Here is a 23037-nt window from a genome sequence, read left to right on the forward strand (position 1 = left end):
GTCCAACCAACGAATCACGACTGTACTACATTCACACTACGAATTAAAACGTGTTTTAACGCTATCTTGATGACATTTTTCTTGAGCATAAGCATAAGCATAAGAGATCGCCCGTAGTTGCTACTCCGTTATTGACCAGAACCAAATTAGGTTGCAAAATGTTCATTGGAACAACATATTTGGGAATAACATGATGAGCCACATTGTGCAATCTATTCTGATCCCTGCATGCTGATCAATACCGACGCCGGCCACGTCCGAATGCAGATCTTCTGGGAAAGGAAGGAATGTTAGTCCGATACATGTTGCTACTAGAGACCGAGGAATCCTCTGCATCTCCACATGTACCACGGAAATGGGAGCGTTGTTAGTAAGTGTGTCAATAGCGTTATCATGTAATAATTGCTCTGGGCAGCCGGCTGCCGAGAATTTGGGAAATTTATCATTTGTTGTATTAATACGATTAGCAAAATAAGCAACTTGAACTCCGGAAAGCCGGCTATAAGGAGCACTGCTTATATTTCTTAATAATATTCAATCACGCGACGAATTTTTTCGTGGTTTCTATCGTGTTGGTGCTGATTTTACCCGGCGATCATTTGAATAAAATGAGGAATCTTATACAGAAGGTTCATCAGACTCTTCCATAGGTGTCGCGAAGTTGGTGTTCTAGGATTCGCTCCATGCAAGCGATGCGACCTGTACATATTTTATTAGGTAGTAGTTTAGTAAGTTTTCGAGAACACGATCGCTCGAAAAAGAAGATCTTGTTTAGTTTTTGGTTCTTTTAAAACTCTGGGTAGCCGGCTACCGAGAGTATCCTATGTTTTCTAAACAAAAGCAATTTCAACTCCACACAGCCGATCGTGGGAGTATTGCCTTGAAAAACTAATCTTATCTGCATAATAGACCGGATCACTATTTATTGCGACATTATTTAGACTAATTTCGCTATACCTTCTCCACAATATATTTTTTGGGTTGCAAACTACCGAGTGATAACACGTTATACACACAAAGAGTTATGATAGCTCGAAATGTTATAAATCAACGAAAGTATTTCCTATTTCTAATATCGGTTTGTTTGCGAAATACACGTATAAGAACGATTATATCGAACATTAAAGGGAAATACAGAGGATCGTTAATCTGATGCACGGGCTTGCCACCAATAACGGAACTTGAAATTAGATTCATTAAAACAGAGGCGGCAAATTTTCAGTACGTATTGACCCGCGATCATCGATACTAGTCAAATTAAAGTCTTATTGGAGCTGATTTCCCAACAACTATTCATTTTTACGGTATTGTTTTCTTCGCTAGATCTGTTCGCACCCTCTCATTCTGCTACTATTGGCAGAAGGCTGATAGCACCCAGTCGTCGCCGGTCTAAGGACCAAATGCCATTAATAAACTTAGACTCGCGTGGAGGCATGAGATAGAATTGAAAGCTAACCAACATGACAGCAGAACACTTATTCTTCGTGCTGACATAACTGAAGGTAATTGCTTACCGGTCCCCGATTGCTCTCGCGAATTGTCAATTCTCAAAGCTCATACATGATTGAAGTCATCATTCCACTCAAACAAGGCCATATGTTTTCCCTAAGCACATTGAATGCTCTTTGGATCAGTTCCCCCGTTGGTAAAACAAACCCCAAAGAAACATAGAAATTAGTTTGCCGACCGGCAGACACGTGTTCCTTTACAGTGCCATCACATCAACGAACCCCCAAAATTTACATGCGACAAAATATCTGCAATCCCGAATATTAAAGAATCAAAACCTCTACTCATTCGCAAAAAAATAAGAAAGTAAAAAAAACAGTTGAATATCCAAGGCGGCTCCAAAGATGAATGACGCCTATGAAACACCCAATAAAAATAGGTGACAAGGGACGCGGACGAAATTAGCTGAGCACCGACTGGCTGGTTTGCCACCTATTTTTCGGGCGAAGAATTTTGGGGCGACACCTGCTGGTCGCTAGTCGCTGGTGAAACGCCAATTATTTGAATAGGCTAATTTTTCTTATTGCCGTATCTTTTTTCACTTTTCGGATTGAATTTTTTTCTCTGAAAAACCATTTTTCACTATTTTTAGAATATACACTGTGTTTCTAGATGTTTTCTGTACACTTTTATTGTCCTTGCATCGGGAATTGACGGCCCGTAATGCGAGGAAGACATTTTTTTCATTTGCCGGAATTCGATTTTCACAAACTGTCACCACTCGCGTCACTCAAAAATATGCCGAAAATGCTTTTATAAACCACTTCACCTTGTATAATCGTTAAATTGCACCCTTATTGACACTTTCGATAACCGGGAGGCAGTAAACTGCGCCAAAAATAATGAAAATTAACCGACTCGAAGGGAGCTCTACAAGAGTCAACCGCTCGCGACGAAGATACACACTCCTATCTTGATGACATTTTTCTTGATGATACTTATTATAATGTGTTTTAACTCTGTAGTGTAAAAATGGTATTAGATGATGGATGCGAACTTTTTTCGTTCCCGTCCGCCTTTTGCAAAATTAGAATGTAAGTTACATTTTAATGTACTCAGAAAGTGCTAATTTGTGAAGAGTGATAAAATTGTGGCACGAAAATTTGCACATCGAGCTTAAAAGTCGTTTACGAAGTTTGCAAGTTAATTGTTAATAAAATGTGAGGAAGTCAAGCCACCACGTAACTACTGTGAACGGTTATGTTAGCGATCAACGGATCGCTAACATAACCGTGGAAATGCAGTGAAGTCGTAGTGACGGATGGACAACTCGCCTTCTGTCATTGTACAGTTAAGATGTTCGAGGTGTACGGGTGGTTACCGTCTTTCCGAATGTTTCCTAAGTGCAGTCATCATTTGTGAATAAGATTAGCTTACATACAACAAGTACATATTGTCTCAAGCGACCGGAGTTCATAAATATTCTGCAGCGTTCATGGTCATTCATGGTCCTTGGCGCTTATCTAGGGAGGTGAGCTTGGCTCCTTTGTTGGAACCTCCCTAGCGACGTTGGCGACGAATCGCCTACTCGCCGTAAACGATCCCGGAAGTCACCGCAGTGAACTTCCCAGGGGGAACCTTTGTCCGCCCTGCTTCGTTCTCCTTGACGGTTAACTGTGGAGGAGAGCTTGGCTCGTTTGACTGATCCTCCACAGTGAGAACGGTACTGGTGTCACTTGGGTCCTTTTTATTTAACCGGAGAAGCGAGCGACTCCTTGGCAATTAGCTTCTGTTAATCGGCGACCCAACACCACAAATCACAGAGCACTCGGACCACGGGCAGGCACTTTTCGACAGGACTTTTCACTGTCGCACGCGCGCACTAAACTGTACCTTGTTATGCGCCCTTATTCTGCGCGACGTGAGGTGACTAAAATCACCTCACTTTACGTGACTTTTTTCACCCGATTCTGAGAGTCGACTCGGGTGAGGCGAGATTCCTCATTGCGGTTAAATGGGCGTCTCACGTCACCCGAAGTGACTCTTCAGAATTGAGTGAGAGAGGTCACGTAGTGTGAGATGAGATTGGTCGTCTCACGTCACACGCCGCGCAGAATAGGTCCGATGGTGGCGGGAAACTGTCCCGGAAAAAGAACAAAACTTATCGGGCGTCTATTCGATGCCGTGGTCCGTCACTAACTGATCAAAACTCGATGGCCGCCTTCTTCACTCGACCGAAACAAAAACCCGCACCACAAAACCGCACCGCCGCATAACTGTCATCTCCCTTGCAGCATAAACAGCAACCACTATAACAGCAAGAGGAGCACGGTGACCTACCTAAGCCTACCTATCTACCTATGTTAATTATTCACAAATGTTTAACAATATTTGCTACACCTATCTGAACTAACAAAATCGTTCATAAACAAAAATTTAAACGAAATTTAACGTAAAAAGTGAACGATATTATGAAACAGCGGTGTGCATAATAATTTACGTAAACAGTACACTCTACGGAGGGAGTACGCACGAATAGGTATATTTCCACCCAGTGCTAAACTGTTACCCTGACGGGTTACAAATGGATGTGCTCAATTCTGCAACTCCATCTACGATTCGTGCTATGCTATGCTATGGATCGACCAAAATATTACCAAAAATTAAATTTATTAAATTATTCTTATAAGTTTTGTTATCTGTGCGTTTCGAGGATCAACAAAATTATCGTTTATTGAAAAAAAAAATCCGTGATTGAAGCAAACACATGCTACTGGTTGATTCAAAAGGTCTCACTGCGTTATTTTGATAATCATTATTGGATTGAGATAAAGAATCAAAAGTTTCTTCCAACAAACAACAAAATTGTTTACACATACGATGAAATAGACGTGCAGATTTTGCGCAAGTTGGCCGTTGCTCAGCGTATGCTTTTCTATAAAATAGTGAAAAATAGGGAAAAGCTGTAGAAAGCATGAATGGGCTAATTATCTACACGAAAATGTCTCGTATACCATCCTGCCGTACATGAATAAATCACTACAGGGTGCGCCATCTGGATGTATCCTATTTCAACATTGAGCAACTCCGCCATTTTCCAGCCGATTTTGACAGATAAACACAATTCTGAAACGTCATTTAGTGCCATTTTAGCTATGAATCGATTTACAACAAAAGAACCAACCGCGCTGAAATCGAAGCGCTTTATATTGAAATATGGAAATGTGGCAAAAAAGATTGATGCAGGACCTGATGTTTGGGACAAAATTTTAATAACGGACGAAGCTCACTTCACCGTTTCCGGCGGAGTTAATAAATAAAATTGTCGAATTTGGGGGACACAGAACCCACATGTTATACATCAAACACCACTGCATGACCAGAAAGTAACTGTTTGGGCCGGAGTGTGCTCCAAAATAATCATCGGTCTTTATTTTTTCAAAAAGAGAGGGGCCATCGACGGCGCACGCTACCGTTGGATTTTAGCGCACTTTGTCTGTCTACAAATACAGAAAGAAGGTCTGAAAAGCTTCTATTTTCAACAAGACGGGGCACCTCGCCACACCACAGCCGCTACAATCAAGTTCTTGCAGAGTAAATTCCCAGGACACGTTGTCTCAAAAAATGGTAATTTGGAATGGCATCCTCGATCTCCGGATTTAACGGTACTACACTTTTTTCTGTGGGGTTACTTGAAAAGTAAAGTAAAGTTAAATTAATTCGAATTATTGTGTGTTCTTTATTGGGTAAGTTTTTTTGTTTTTTTTTATTTATTTTATTTATAATTAATATCAACAGACACAGTGTGGTCCTAATGATAATTTCTTAATCTATTTAACCCTCAAAAAGGCAACCGGGTCTCAGAGGCCCGGCACGTTACAATTTTTTAGTTACAAAAAAATGTGTATGCAGTATAAGCTTGGGCATGGAAATTTTGATAACTAGCTTTGAAATCTATAACAAAAGTAAAGAATTGTGAAATTTTCATCTATGGAGTGATGCGCAGCTATGTTTGAATTTTTTACATGCACAAAAAGGCAAGCCGGGCCTGTCAGGCCCAGTGTGCATGCAATATTTACTAGGAATACCACGGGTTTTATACATTAATATTTATCTGAAAAAAACATTTTGATGAGTTCATCTTCATATTAGCAGGAATTTTTTTTCATGTTTTGATTGATTTTATCTCTTTACCTTTTCTTATAAGAAAAAAATCTTGAAAGTTTGAGCGAATTCTATACATTTATTTTATAAGAAATGTAAAAATAGCATACGATAATGACGTGTGTCATATTTTTTGGGTAAATACTTTTATTTCACCCACTGTGGTCTACTTGACAATTATTTGGATACAACATAACCTAACTCTGTCGTTATTGTCTATTTTTGTTGTCTATTCTTTGTGTTATAGTTGTCGTAATTATTCAAATTGTAAGATCTAAAAGCAACAAAAAATTGAAATGGTTATAAGACGATATGCCCATGTTTTCAATCGTCTCAAAGAATCTGAAATAATGGAAGAAATTCGAGCAAATTCAACAGCAGACGATTCCGAAACTGATTTGCAAAGCGAGGAAGAAGATGTGAATGATATTGCTTCCGACGATGAATCTGAATCAGAAAAATATGAATAAGTACTCCGATTATGCATCAGAAGAAATTATTAGCAACCCAGAAACATTTATTGGTCGTGTTCAAACGAAATGGAGCTCAGAACCAATCGACAGTCGACGTAATCTTCCGAGTACTCACCTTTTGGAAAAAAAATTGACCTTTTTACATCCATCGCCTTATACGCTGAAATCGGGATTTGCTGCGTGTTCGTACTCGTCATCCTGTAATTCCAGAACCGGAAGTCGGATCAATTAGAAATTCAACAGCAGCTAATGCGAATGCTGTACCTTTCATTTGAAACCAAGTTTGTAAAAATCGGTAAAGAATTCGCTGAGAAATAGGTATGACATTATCTTAGGAACTCGGTAAGATCCCCCGGGGCATCAAGAACCGCCATAGCTGGTCAATGTGGTCGAAGTGCCTTCGGTGGGTCATTAATGATCTAAACATACAAATCCAAATAATGTTGCTCATATTTTAATATATATTGCATCATTTGGACATCATGGTGGTATCAGTTTCTATGGAAATTTGCTGTGTGATTGTACTCTTCAACACGTAACTCCAGAACCGAAAGTCGGATCAATAAAAAAAATCAATAGCGACCGATGGGAAGGCTGCACCTTTCATTTGAGACTAAATTTGTACAAATCGGTCCAGCCACCTCAGAGAAAAATCGATGAGATTGTTTGCCACATACATACATCCATACATACACACACATACAGACATTTTACGATCTCGACGAACTGAGTCGAATGGTATAAGAGATTTGGCTCTGCGGGTCTCGGTTAAAAAGTCGAAATTTCGACCGATTGCATAACCTTTCTATATGAGAACGGCAAAAAGGAGCTTGAATTTAGACGGGCCTGAGAGGCCCGGCTTGCTCTTTAATGTTAGGATTTTAGCTTGCCTTGACAAGGGTTAAAAAGTCAAATTGTAATCTGCTACGTGGAATGTGAAGATCGAACTCGGATGACACTCTGTTGAAGGTCCGCTGCAAACCAATGATGGCAACGTTTACTCCATAGTTAGTCCGGCGAAGAGGTAATCGGAGAAATAAATTATTGCGAAGGGCGCGAGGGCGAGCGTTCATATTTATCGCACTGAGAAGCTCGGAGCAGTAAATTTGATCTTGCAAAATATCCGAAATCGTCATAGCACGGAATAGATCCCGCCGCACTTGCAATGTATCGAGTCCAATAAACAATAAACCCCGGCTTTCGTAACTTGGCAGCTGGTGAGGGTTGCTCCAAGGCAATCGACGGAGGGCAAACCGAACAAATCTGCGCTGTACTGTCTCAATTCGATGGACACCGTTAAGGTAATGAGGGTTCCACACAACTGAACAATATTTTAGAGTTGATCGAACGAGCGAGCAGTAGAGAGATTTCAAGCAGTAAATATCTGAAAAGTGCTTAGATATTCTCATTATGAACCCCAAACAGCGTGATGTCTTTGCGACAATATAGCTGATATGCTGTTTAAACGTCAGTTGTTCATCGAGCAAAAAATCCGAGATCTTTAACACAATTCGCTCTGTCAATAGTGGATTCAGCTAGACAGTAATCGAATCGAATTGGCGTTTTTTCCTCTAGAACGTAATGACCGTACATTTCTTGGGGTTTAGGGTCATTCGGTTGATCTCGCACCATTCCGCAAAGGTTACCAGTTGGCATTGAAGGAAAGCTGCATCATCAGTATTCCGGATTCTATGGTATAACTTGAGGTCGTCGGCGAAAGACAACCGTGGTCCTTTTAAACAAAAGTTGACGTCGTTGAAATACAGAAGAAAAATCAATGGACCGAGATGGCTGCCTTGTGGAATATCAGATGAAGCGAAGAACTCTTTGGATACACAATCACCTATCTTGACTGCCAGACAACGATTACTGAGATACGATTGCATCCAACGGAGAATATTAGTACCAAAGCCAAGTCTATCCAACTTTGCCACTGCAATAGCGTGATTAATCTTGTCAAAAGCAGCTGAAAGGTCCGTGTAGATAACGTCAGTTTGAAGGCTGTCCGACATGGCATCTGGCACATATGTTGAGAAGGACAGAAGATTCGTAGATGTTGAACGTTTCGACATAAATCCATGCTGTCTGCTGTCTACTGTTTGCAGTGGCTGGAGATGGGTTCCAACACAGCCATTTCAAACAGCTTAGGAACTGCACTTAGCGTTGTAATACCACGGTAGTTGTCAACTACCTTTTTATCACCTTTTTTGTGAACTGGAAACATGAAGGAGAATTTCCAGAGTTCGGGAAATACTCCGGTTGTTAGCGACAATTGAAACAGATGACAAAGAGGTTCAATTAAACCGGCAGAGCATTTTTTTAGAATAATAGTTGGTATACCTTCTGGGCCTGCCGAGGTTGAAGCCTTCATTTTACTAATCGCCAGTTGTACCATATAATTGTCGATATTGATAGAGTTCAAAGACTGGTATGATTGAGGTACATTGAGAGCCGCGCGTGAAACCTGGGTCGGTGTCAGTTCCTCGTTGGAGAAAACACTCGCGAACTTTTCAGAGAATAGTTTGCAAATCTCCTGTAAACTAGAGCTCATACGTCCTCCATAGCTCATCGTTGTAGGCAGTTCGGATTCCTTTCTTTGCTCCAGAATGTTTTAGGTTCGGACTTCAACTTACGTTGCACGTTTCGCAAGTAATCGGCATGGCAACGCTTCGATGTCTTTTTATAGACTTGGTTAACATGAACGTAGTGTTGTCGCAGCTCGTAGCCCCCAAACTTGGAGTACTTCTTCAGAGCGGCTCTTTTAGTCGCTTTTAACCGTCTCAGCTCGGCAGTGTGCCACGCTGGGTGCTTATATTGAAGGCCACTTCTTTTGGCTACATAGCGATCGATAGCATAGCTCATAACATTGGAGATGGTCTGCACTGCAACGTTGACATCATCATTGTCGAGAATTTCAGTCCAGTGGATATTCGACAGGAAGTCAATAATGCTATTATAGTCGGCTTTTCTAAAATTATCCAATGCCGTTTATACAGAGGAATGTGGATTATTTCTTTGTCAGTGAACATTAAGCAGGAGATACGAAAACTCTTGCGAAAAAGATCCATGCAATTCGTCAATTCCCTAGATGAAATGGAATCGCTAATCCAAACCGTGGCATATCATCATGTCTTGGAGAAGAAATTGTTTTCGATTGTTATGTTTGGGGTCATGCATAAATGGCATAGCATTTTGCGGGGTTAGGAGGGGGGGGGGGGGGGGGTAGGGTCAGAAGCTGTGCGACGTAGCATCAAGTTGAAATATTTGACGGGCTTCAAAACCCATTGATTAGAGAAAATAATTTAATGTTCCTCAATTCCTAAGAGAAATAAATTCATATAAGTTACTTATCACGCGATTTTTCAAGTGGTAAGTTTATCGATTTGCGGAATTGCAAACTCACAAGAAAACGAGAAGATTTAGTATGGTACTTTAGTTAGCTAATCTTGCTAACTAGTAGACTTAGTTTGGTAACTGAATGATTTTTTCCTTCGCATTCAACCAAACCAATATAGTAATTTAGTTGAACGAATTCTTCTTAGAATCATTGGTAGCTGTAGGATTGTGAACTCCATGCTCCATGACATATAAAATTCAAAACAAAACTATCAACACTAAATTTCTAACGAAATGGGTTTATTTTGTGCGCAATTTGCTGTTCTAATGAAAATGTTTATAAAAGCCGTCAAACTTTTTGAAAGAACATGCATTCAAAAGAATTGTAAAACAACTGCCACGGAGTGGGGAGGGGATGGGAAATGCTACGTCATTAACAAGGAGGAGGTTAGAATTTTGTGAGCAAATGCTACGAGGGGGAGGGAGGCCAAAACAGCCAAAAAAAGCTACGTCATTTGTGTACGGCCCCTTTGTTGACGTTTATCCGAACGTACCAAGTACAGACACTTTATATAACATACCTCTTGTACTTCCCCTCTCAAAACCATCATGCTCGTTTGGCTGCACTTTTTGACAGTCCGTTTGGCTGCACATTTTGACACTTCGCTAGTCTGTGTATAAAGTGTCTGTAATACCAAGGGTCGATGATTCATACCATATGACCTGCAAAAAAAGTAAATTGGGATAACACCCTGAAATAATACTTTTTGTAAACAAAATTGGTTTTGCTTTTATATTCGAAATGCTTTGATTCAAGTATTTATTAAGTTTAAATCAATGAAAGGTACACTAACAAAATGGTTTTTCCGTTTCAAAGTCTCATGGATTGATTCAAATGTTTATTGCATTTCAAACAAAAAAACTAATTTATTGAATCAACAAAGTTACATGACGTTCCGATTGTAGGTATTTTGTAGACCAACAAAATATTTTTTTCTGATTCAACTGTTTTACGGTCATGCTTGATCCAAAAAATTCTTCAGAGTTATTTCAACAATTATTTTACCTACTTTTTTGTTGAACACTGAACAACTCGAGAAAGTTTCTGTTTCTACCCTCGTATTATTTAAAATTAAAAATTGTTTTTCTGCGTGAAAGCGTAACTGATTCGCGGTACCGTAAACCGGGGTGACTTTGATCACTCGAAACTTTTTTCGTAGATCGCTTATTAAAGCAGAATAGTCTACCGAATCATTTTAGTTTGAAATGATTTTTACTCTAAACTTACGAAATACTGGTTTGTTATACTTTTTGAGTATTTTGTTCGGTTTTTGGGTACAAAAACTACAAAAAACCGAAATTTAACTTTACCTTATTTTTACGAAGCTTCATAAAGTGTCTATTTTTTTATAAAACAAATAAATCTCAGATTTGAGCAAGAGTAACAAATTACAAGCGAGATTTTATTTTCCTTTAGAGTGGGATGTACCAAATTTACTTTTAAGAGTTTGTTTATTTTAAATACATTTTTTTGTGAAACTAGTTGGCAATTATTTCAAAAAAATTTAAGCTAAAACTCGCAACTTTTTTATTGTTCAATATTCCAACGTGTTAAAATGGATGAAACATTTTGTACATTGATAAAGTAGTGAAATAAAACAATTTTAGCAGTTTTAAAGGTTTTCAGAATGTTTTATTCTAGTTGGACACAAATTATACGAATTTTGGTTACTCGAATTTTACAGTACATTGAATGCTTTGTATAATACCAATTAACATCTTTTTAACAATGAGTGTCTTTCCAGAATTAGTTTAAGCAAACATTTGAATGAAAAACATTGACATCAATATCTTAATGTGGGTGAATATGCAAGTTATCAAAGTCACCCCGGAATACGAAAACGGACATCAACTTGAAATCATTTTTTGGAAAAATGTCTGTAAGCGTACAGTTTTAGGTAAAACCATCCAATCTTGTTCTCCTTACATTAGTACATTGTTTAAAAATATTAAACTTGAAAAAAATGTGTTGCGTCTAAAAATATGCAATGATTACTTCGAAAAGTGATCAATGTCACCCCGGTTTACGGTACCTTGTTTTTTTTTCATAAAATGTTTATTTAACACGGCATTTGCAAAATATTTTTTACGTCGGGGTTTCTTTTTTACATAACATGTTTCAAAAGTTCTTAAGATTATCACGTTACAATAAAAATTCACTTCCTAATACTAATACTGAGGATAAGCATAATTTTAAATATTTTTATTAATGTTCGTTTTTCTTGAATTTCATTGTAAACCTGTCGATAGTTTGTTTCTTTCCTTTATTTATATTGTTTGAACTAACTTAACTAACTGCGAAGAAATCTAAATTGTTTGTGGGTAACAAGGGATAAAAAAAACTAGGAGCATAGTGGGGATAATTATATTTGAATATTTATTGTTTTCAGGAAATGATAAATATGGCCCATGTATGTAAGATCTCGAAAAGCGAGGATATCACGAACAGGAACATAGGTTTTCTTCGGGCTCGTAAGGAGTCTATTAACCCTTTCATGCCCAACTTTTTTCTAGTGCATGTAGGGTTTCAAAACTATTTTTCCTTGAAAACGGTTGGATCAAGAAACACGAAAAGCCTATTTTCATAAAGATAGGTGCTTCCATGGCCGTGCTAGAAGCTGGTCAATTTTTACCTTCTAATGATCATTCTCCTAGAATAATTACAATAGTCCAATTACGTGAAAAACGTAGCCAACGACAGTCTAAATTGATAAGTTTTATCAGTTTTCAATAATATTGCACCATAACGAAGATATATGATAAAATCATTTTCCGTCGTCAACGTAAACTGTCCCTGGCAGCACTGCTCCATCGGAATCCAATCAGACTAATTACAATAACTTCAGTTCTAGAGCTGATCCTTGTAACTGTTAATACTCAAATTAAAGGCAATAAACACATTAATGAGCCTTACTTGTTTTTGTGAGCAAATCTCGTCTCAATCAAAAGTTATAGCTGTTTAAAAACGTTGTTATCCACAAGCAACATTAGCATGAATGGGTTAATTGGGAGCTGGCTTCACTGTGAATATCTCAATGCAAGACCAAACAACATGTTCAATGTCTTCGTAACCCTCTCCGCAAGCACATTGATTATCTTCTGCGATCCCAATACGGCGGAGCTGCGCATTCAACATATACTGGTTGGACATGAGCCTAGACATTACACGAAGTTTCGGCTTACATCCAACCCTTTGGACTATGCCTTCGTTGATACTTCAGGTATAATTGAGTGCAACCACCGTCCCAGATATCTTTTGTCCCAAGATGTTTGCCAACTAGTAAGCGTCCTCTGACGAGCAGCGCTATAAAATTCATTGAAGGCAATAAGTCTAGTCACCGTCCAGTGCCCCTATTATGGCGAAATTATCCGCTCTCTCATTACCCGGTATGGAGCAATGAGCGGGAATCCACACTAAGGTAATTTGATAAGATTTATTTGTTAATTTAGTTAAGTATTCTCGTATCTTCTTCAAAAAGAACGGAGCGTGATTATCAAGCTTTAATGAGCGTAGTGCCTTAATTGTGCTGAGGCTATCTGTGAGGATGAAAGCCGGTACCTTGTTTTGTGCACTGCATGACGAACACGATTTGTGGCGCTATAATATATTTTTGGTGCACAGTGCGGTTTTCGTTTTTTTTGCGGCGGTGATTGAGTGGTAAGCGTGACCGCCACTAATTCCAATTTGCCAGGACTCCATTCCAGCCGAGGTCGTTGAGATTTTTCTGAGGTGAAAAAATCTGTGGTCACGTCTTCCTTCGGAAGGGAAGTAAAGCCGTTGGTCCCCGGTCTATGAAATTGCTGGATCGATATCTAGTCCAGATAGTGAAGTCACCTCTCTGGCGTCGGTAAAGAAGAAGTGATCCAACTTCTATACTCGTACTAACAAAAATACCCTTCTCCTGTGATACTTGTGGAGTGCGCAGTAGTATATACGGCCTCTAGCAAAAGCAAGTATCGGACTAACCATTCCTTCCCTTTCCTTCCGCGATCTACGTTCGGGCCTGGCCGGCGCCGGTGTTGATCAATACTTTAGAATTACCAGGAGTTGCACATTGAAAAATGATTCGCTACTCCCATAATTATTTACTTATTCTCTGTGCAACTTCAGTCCAGATCGATAACGGAGTAGTAGTCAGGGGTGGTCGCACAAGCTCAAGCTCACAGCGCGGTTTTCGTTTTCTGTTCCAGACATCACATCGAACCTTATCAAACGAAGGACGCTGTTAGAGGTCCTAATAACTTATATCTGCTGCTCGCACCTATTGCTAGTCGCTGGATGTTGGACATAACTAAATAATATTTCATGAAAAAACCCAAATTTTGTGAATTTGCAGAGATGCATGAAATTAAAAATGATTACTGATGTTTTCTTAATATCACAAGCACTCAAGTTGGATCGTGAATCATGTATTACGAATCATGTATCAGTTCGCGAATCCATGAATAATATTTAATGATTTTCACGGGCACACATGGTCAGGTGTGGCTATTGTACTAGGAATCATGAATCAGTTCACGTTTCCAGGAATAAGATTTTATGATTTTGCGAACTATTTCACGAATGGTCAGTCACTAGGAATCATGAACCACATTTTTCGATTTTGTGAACTATTGCACGAGTTCGAATGGTAATTCATGACTATTATTTATGATTTTCACCCTTAGTCTTGTTTACGACGAATGCGAGATTTGTATTCTCGTTTACGACAGCAAAATCAAACCGCTTTCGAAAGAATCTCGCATTCGTCGTAAACAAGAATAAGGGTGTTTGTGAACTATTTCACAAGCACGGATATTGAATCGTGACTAGTATATTAGGGATCATCATGAACTAGTTCACGATGATTGAAACGATTTATAAATAATATTCCGGGTTTCGTGAAATAGTTCACAAGAAAATGTGTTTTGCTTTTGTGAACTACCAGATCATGTTCAAGATGTCACAAATCATGAATCAGTTCACGTCGCCTAGCCGGACTCTGAATAATGTTCCAAAAGCGAAATCACGATAGTTTTATGAATAATGTTCATAAAGTTCTGAACTAGTTCACGTACAGAAAGTCGATTTGGTGGTAGTATGGCGGAAACAGTGACTGAAATCCACAAAACAAAACAAATATTTCCACTAATAAAAGCGTTATATAGGCGTTACTGAATGGAAATGGAACATCATTATAAAACACAAATTTTTTCATGGTCCTGTTTTCGTAACATAAAAACATGATTGTTCCGGAATTCTTGGCACTTTATTCACGATTTTCGGAATATTTTTTTTTCGTGTGACGTTTTGAGTGCATCACTGAAATCTGAAGATAAAGGTTTTTTGCTTCTTCGTAAGAAAGCGAGTATCGCAAAAGCTTCGGCAGTTATTGTGGAAATATGGTCGTTGAATTTCAGTTTGCAGTCAAAAAAAACAAAAAGGTCTTTATTTGACAACACCCTTTACAGGCTGCAGCCATCCATTTTATAGTCGAAACGAGAAATTGAGCTACATCGACTAAAGCCAATCACTTTGCACTTATTTGTGTTCAACTTCATTCCATTGAGTTTACAACAATCTTGAACTAAGTCGATAGCAGCTTGAAGAACTACACAGTCTAGAGAAGCTTTTATTTTTCGGACGATCTTCAGGTTGTCGGCATATAACAGCTTTCCAGACTGGATTCGCTCGTAGAGGTCGTTATTGAATGAAATGTGCATAAAAGGCCCGAGATGACTGCCTTGCGGGAACGCAGTCGGTAATTTGAAAACAGTCGAGTTAAGGTTTGCAAATTTCACATAAGCGAATCTATTGTCTAGATAGGACTTCAGCCAATTAGTTAACCAGATGGGAACATACCGTCTACTTGGTGTCGTTCTTTCACCGCGGGGTACATGACGCACATGTGAACCAATAAGTTTGAAAGAATCGAGCATTTCTAGACAAAGCCATGCTAGAAATCAGAGTTAACAATTAAAAAAAAATCATGTCCCGCTTCTATTAACAACACTCTACTTCTATATTCTTTCTAAGTTCCGATATTTTCTTCGACACTGCCTGAATAAACCGTTTGAAATTTTGCTTTACATATTTGACGTAATATCTCTCATGAAACTAACTCCAGCTGTGCGAGCCGTTACGAAAAAGGATTATTTTCAACATCATTTTTCAAACCGTTCAAATATCATCAATCTCTCGAATCGCTTTCGCGTAAAAAATAAAATCAATTCTCTCACACTTTTTCACAACCCTTACCAAAAGAACCGACGAGAGCTCTTTAAAATTTCGACGGATTTTAAAAACTGCACAAATATCGGCTAAAATAAATACCCCGCAGCAGGCCATCAGCATCATTACCTCCGATTCCCCCTGATAAACTAGAAAAAAACTGACAAGAATAGTCGAAAGACACCATTCGATCGGACCAGAGAACCGCTACCACTTTTGCTAAAAAAAGCTTTTTCCCTAAATTTCCGATCAACAAATTTAAATCCAACTGCAAAAAATGCAAGGGGAAACCCGCAGCGTTTCCTTCCTTCCTTCCTCCGATATTTCGTGGTACGCATTTTCGCAAAACCATCAGGCTTCGACTGTCTTAAAAAATCCCTCGACCGACCCCGATGAATCATTTGCCATCCCCTAGCCGCACACACTGCATTGCGTGAAGTGTGCGTTTGTCGTTTGTCATTTTTTTTGTTGAGTTCAATTTTCAAATTGGGGTAATTTAAAAAACTTTCTCACGATGACCTTCGGGACGATACCGTTTTTTTTCTTTTTCAAAATTTAAAGACCCTTTCCCGAGACTGACTGTGTGCAGTTAAAGGGCACCAGCAAATAACTCATTACTATTATCATCATTTGAACTCGGCAGGATATTTGATACTTGGTTCTTCTTTTTTTAACATTTCGAAAAAAAATCAGCTCAAAAAAAATGATCATTAGGGTGACTGAGTTTAAAACTTGCAGCGAGGGGAAGAGTCTGATCTGCACAGAGGAGTTTTTCGTTTCGGGCGATGCGTGTGGAAGAAGGTTAAATGTATCATTAGGAAATTATCTCGCAAGCAAAAGAAGGCGACCGATAGGGAAATGTATTGAAATTTCCGTTCGATTTTAGGATAACTAAATTAGGGTCCAAACCGGCGAAGGTGCTAATTGACAGCTTATGGTCAGCACTTAATTTTGAATGGTTATCATCTCACCTGGAGGGACGGAAGGCCAAATAAACAAATAAAAATATTGGGCCTTTGAGGACAATGCATGATCGTTCTATTCTGTGCTTTGTTATGCCTTGCTGACTGACACTTTTTTGTTTATTTGATTTGAATCAGCAACTTAGTTTTTTTTCTTTTTAAGATGAAAAGCACAGCGCGCAAAATAAGTAGGGATTTATTTATTTATTTATTTGGGAGCAGGGAAATGCCGGCTGGAGCTGAATTTGGCTTTAACTCTCTCCAGCAGGCATAAAACCTCCTCATCCTTTATATCAACAGATAACAAAAGTTTTTAATTGATGCTTTTTTTCTATGGAAAATTTTTCATGCGCGATTATGACACGCCATACAAATTTTGTCATCAATACGCACCTATGACACGTTCGAGTGCGACTTTTGTTTACATTTTTAGTAAAAACTCCCAATGTACTCCACCGATCTTCGTAATATTTGAGAGATTAATACAGAATAGATAGAAACATCAATTGTCTTCTCTCAATTGTTTCTACCGTTTATATATCACAAGATATTCAATCTCAAACTTTAAAAATCGTTTTTCTCGAAATGTGATAAATGGCGCTTGTCATAAGATAGCACAACAGCGACGAACTCAGCTGTAGAACATCAATTGGGAGAATTTAATTAATGATATCGTTTAGCCAACATTTTACTCAGTAATCACAACCATAACGCGTTGCAGAATATTCAAAAACATGAAAAATATTCAATTCTTCAAAATAATTTAAAATTACCTTTTGAAAAATAAGCGGAGCAAACCGCCACCTTTGCAAGGGAAAAATGCACTACAACAACGGGGCAGGATGCACCGCAATAAAAGGGCAGAATTCTCGATGAACAAGCAAAGTAGTTCTGTTTTCTGACGGGATTTCACAAAGGTGTGCCATTAAATAGCCTTAGGTTGTGTAATCAGTAGTTTTTCAGAATGATTTTTCTGTTTTCGATTAAAAAATCAGCAAAATCAAAGAAGAGTGCATTTTGCCCCCGATGGAGCAGAGATATAAATTTAGCAAAAAGTGAACTATTTAGCAGATTTTTCATATATAGTGCAACAGAATAATGAACAACGGTATTAATAGAACTGGAATGCACTGATACAATAGTAAAACAGCACTTGTAAGAGCTGAAAATCCTTGTTGCACGAGCCACAATAATTACATGAGAAGATTGATGTACGATTATTAAACTTTGACAGTGTATATTTACTACAGCGCACTTTCGACTGGTGTTACCTTTTTCTAGAAATAAGCAAGAGGTGTATTTTGCCCGGGGTCATTTTTATCATTCAAAAATACACGTTAACATACAAACGCTTGAGCCTTTCGCAATCATTCACGCATACCTACGCTTACGATATTGCAAATGGGATAACATCCCGGTTACTAAGTGAACATTTTAGCACTAATAAATATACAGACGCGGTCTCAGGAATGACCCTACAAACGCTTGTGTTGGCGCAATCATGAATTGGTTACGTCCGGAAGTTCTTTCTCTCGTCTCAAACAGCCTAAGTCCATTCCTTCAGTTGGACCAATCAGAAAAAATGACGCTCATATCCACTAGACAACACGTTCCATGGCGATATGACCGAGTACTTTAATGATAAAGAACTCACTATCTTCTAGCATCTGAACTATACACTGAAAATTAAGTATTAGATTCACGGTTCACGTGATCATTCAAGAACACACGCGAATATGCGAATGGACACCCGGTTTTAAAATCGCATTTATACATGCGAAGTGACACGCTAGCACACGCGACGTACAAGCGTCAACGTGACAAACAATGAATCAAATTTAATATCCTCGTGTTTATGGATAATGGCAAAATCGAGATTCGACTACACAATATGGCACCTCGAACTTGCGATACGATACGGTCTTTAAAAGTGTCACTGTACAGAAAAGTGGAATCGTTTCAAAGAATACATGGAAAAAACTATTCCTAGATATTTCAATGGTGATTACGCGGTAAGATTGCGTCCTTCCTATCTGATCTGACAATACAAAACACAAGACAGTACCGTTATACAAATAACGCTTTGCAGTTATCAATGAGAGATTCCTACCTCCCTATCTTCTAGCGGATCTCTGCCCGGAATTCAGGCTGGAATCTGCCCCAATATTGGCTGAAACCAACCGAGATTTTTTTACTGGATAGGTTGAATATCGAAATAAAAATTATAGTATGTTTCCGGATCCGGCACAGTTCCCGAACCGGTTTAGTTCCCGGATCAGAACCAGTTCCCAAATCCTCAGGACCTCTCGGATCCGGATCAATTCCCGAATCCGGACCAGTTCCCGGATCTGGACCAATACCAAGATTTGGACCAGTATCCGGATCTACCACATCCTCTTACCAGGTCTGGACCTGAACCAGGCCCAGGACTTGATGCTTAGATCCAAACAAGTGTCTGGATTCGGACCCTCGGTTCGGATACGTGGATCCAAATCGTAGGTCTTGCTTCCCGTACATGACGGGAAGCACTTGTTTTGTGCAGTCTCTGTTGACGTCCGTGATAGAAAATAAATTTCTATTTAACACCAACCGAAATACTCCACCACTATTCCGAGTCGGTTTTTTCTGACTGTGCTTTGGAGTTACCCAATTTTCATATACGGAATGTGTTGTGTAGAGAAAATCGAAACTCGTCTTTATCCACATTGTGTTCGTTTCGCTTGATGCGCCGATGGCGCCGGTGGTTGAGTGGTAACCGTGGCCGCCACTCATTCCAGTTAGCCTGGGTTCAATTCCAGCCAAGGTCGTTGAGATTCTTCTGATGTGAAAAAATCTGTGGTCACGTTTTCCTTCGGAAGGGAAGTAAAGCCGTTGGTTCCCCCGATCCATGAGTTGATGGATCGAATTCCTAGTCCAGATAGTGGAGACACCTCTCTGGTGTCGGTAAAGAAGAAGTAGAATCCAACTTCTGTACTTACTAACAAAAATATCCTCCTCCCGTGATACTTACTATATACGGCCTCTAGCAAAAGCAAGTATTGAACTAACAATTCCTTCCCTTTCCTTCCGCGATCTACGTTCGGGCCTGGTCGGCGCTGGTATTGATCAAAAAATACTTTAGGATCACCAGGAGTTGAATCACATTGAAAGATGTTTCGCTACTCCCAAGCATAATTATCTACTCATTCCCTGTGCAAGTTCAGCGAGTCCCGATCGATAACGGAGTAGCAGCCAGGGGTAGTCGCACAAGCTCAAGCTCATTGTGTTCGTTTCACTTGATGCGCAATACAATGAGAAGCGAAGTGCTACACTCTTACAGACAATCTGACGCGTTAATATTTATTGTATAAGCACAGAGAACAGACATCCATGATCGAACAAAAATATTTAAAAAACGTGTGTAAACATTTGAATTAATATACTAAAAACACTAGCGCCGCCACACCAACCTATCCCAACTATCCGTCAAATCGATTCCGGAACCGGTTCGAAATCCAGGATGGATTCTGCATGGAATCTGGCTCAAAGAAAACAACCGATTCCGACTCTATCGGTTGACGCATTTGAGCTGGAATTCATGCTGGAAGTCCAAATCGGCTCCGGACTAGTTTGACTGGGTAGAGGAATAACCGCTGTCAATTCTGTCGCACTCAGCCACAAAAAACATGACGACAGTAGCGCACCTGGTTTAGATATCCAAACTACCTTCGAAACCGTTAGAGATTTTACACAAGTTGAATGCTGAAGATGGACGTCTGTACTCTGTGGTATAAGAATTGATGGAACATGAGTGAGACGCAGAGAAGATTTGAATGTGTTGGTATCGCCGTTTGGGGAATTTTTTGTTGGGACCGTTTTATTATTAAACGTCTTGCTATTAGAGCATTTTTTCTTATTACCGTAAAGGTAATAGGGTCGAGTTTTGGATGAAGCAAACCAGATTCTGTGCTTGTTTCTTCTGCCTCACTTATGGTTTTTTGGACTTGGGGTCTAAGTGGTGCTAATACGGTGGTCGGTGTCATTTACTGATGAGTAGTACTCGAAACGCGTTTGTATTTCACGTCGATTTGTATAGAACTCTGTTAATACGTACAGTTATTTTTGTGAATTTGAAGTATAGAATACATCCGATTTATTCGAAGATTCAAATATGAAGCATATTCAGTACATGTTTCAGGTCTGATTTTCTGACAGAAGTTTTGTGCTAGATAGTAGGCGGGGTGTAATTCGGGACAGTTCGTATTTTTTCTCGCGTTATTTTTTTCCTGCGTCATTTTGTTGCTATTTTAGAAGTTTTCCATAATAAAAACCAGTTTCATAAGTAAAATTCTGAAAACGTTTAAGTGTTGATTCGCGAAAATAGTGGAAGTGTCTTTCGGGAAGAACTGTGGAACAATTCGGCAGGCGATCAGCTTCAGAAATGGAAGATCATGGGATGGTGGGGTGAATCCCAGTATGAAATCATTAATTTGAAGAATTTCGAACCCCACATTTGTTGCCGGAACAATATTGTCTCAAGCGACAGATCATCAAGATTCGACAACGTTCATCCCTAAGAAGTGGCATCAAAAGCCTTTAAGCAAGGACGAATTTCACATTTTGGATGTTGGTGAGATCGTTTCTAATAGTTTCTTTGCGTTTTCTCTTTGAATAACACTACTAATTATACTAAATATATGCAGAATTATATAATCCCCAGCTCCCTTTTTTCGCCTTTCTATATCTCCGTCATCTATGAAAACTGGCTCGGTTCCGAGCGTTTTCCGTAAGTACACGCAGAAAAATGAATTGTAGATATAACAATATTCTGGTTTAAACTCAATAATAATTATTATTATCTCAGGGCTAATAATATTCAATACTTGATTCAATCCGTAATATTGTTATTTCTACAATAAATTCTGGTTTTGACGTTTCTAGATTTCAATCACATCATCGGTTGAATCAACAATATTATTGTTGAAACGATAGCCAATATTATTGATTTAATATTGTGAACACGATTGGTCCAACAATATGATTCAGTTGAAAATACAACAAATATAGAAGAAAATATGTACTGTTGATGTTTGTTAATAAAATAAAATTTAATAATTTTATTGCTTTATTTTTAAATGTACTGTGAATTTAAAAACTTTGTAGGACCATTTGCCAGTTATTAATTTTCTGCATTTTGAGGTTGTTCTGAAAGTGTCAAAGGTTATGTTACTGCCAATGTTATTAATTATTTTAATATTACCACTTACCTCAGTGTTGAGTTTGGTGTAACTGGGCTGGGAAATTTGTTAAAATCGATATTCCAAAATTTGTACTTTTTGTTTTTATTAATAAATTGTAATTTTCATTAAGAAATGAAAAATACCACCGCAAACACGGACAAACATTTTCAATACACACTGATTTACTACTAGTCAAAACCAAAATTAAATAAAATTTGGTTGGAATGAACATAATATTGTTAGTTCAATAACAAAATATTGTATATTGAACAATCAAAGAGTTTTGAATCAAAAATAGACTGTCGATTGATATCAAAAATGAATTTTGTTGGTTTATAATCATGTGAAATTTCGCTGCGTGTAGGACTATTATGGACTATTATGAAATAAAAACGCTTGTAAGGACGTGGTCATTTGTGTGGAGTTGAGCGGGTCTACGTTATTGTAGATTGTTGCGAAGTTTGATATGACAATGGATATGCTCAATTCTCAATTACGATTTGTGCAGGTGTTCGTGCTATGCTATGCAATTCAGCACATGTTTCAGGTCTTTCGACTCAGCAGATCCTAATCAAATTTCATAATTCCGGAATTGAATGGTCGTGGATATTTAAATTCGAAACCTAATCATTTTGAATCCAATGATTAAGCAACATAACAGTCTGTTAGAATTTCGTAAGTTGATTTCGATCGCATTCGAGTGTCTAATCTTCTACAGAAACTCATATAATTTCTAAGAACCTTCCTGCATGGCAAGAAATTTCAGTTCGTTGTGACCTTGACATGAAAAATGTTAAACAGAAGACAATTTTTCTGGATTTTTTAAAAAGCATGATGCGAAGAAAGAAATGAGTCTCGGAATGCTCGAACTAGACTTTGATACTAAACTAAATATAGTTTGGTTCCATAAATACGCACTGCTATTTAAATATCAAATGTACGTGGAGGAAACCGATCAGAACACTATCACAGAATCTATGACAAATAGTTTCTGTGTTCCAACACTTACATTGAATGCAGAAAATATTTCGATTATAGAGGTTTTAACATTAGGGTCATTCGCCTTTTTTTAGTGCAGAAAATCTCTTGAAAAAACTAGCCTTGTGTGCGGGGTTGGGAATCGAACCAATCGATTTTCCAACTACGCTATGCTAACCCCTAAA

This window comes from Topomyia yanbarensis, chromosome 1, assembly GCF_030247195.1.
Source record: "Topomyia yanbarensis strain Yona2022 chromosome 1, ASM3024719v1, whole genome shotgun sequence".
NCBI lineage: Eukaryota > Metazoa > Arthropoda > Insecta > Diptera > Culicidae > Topomyia > Topomyia yanbarensis.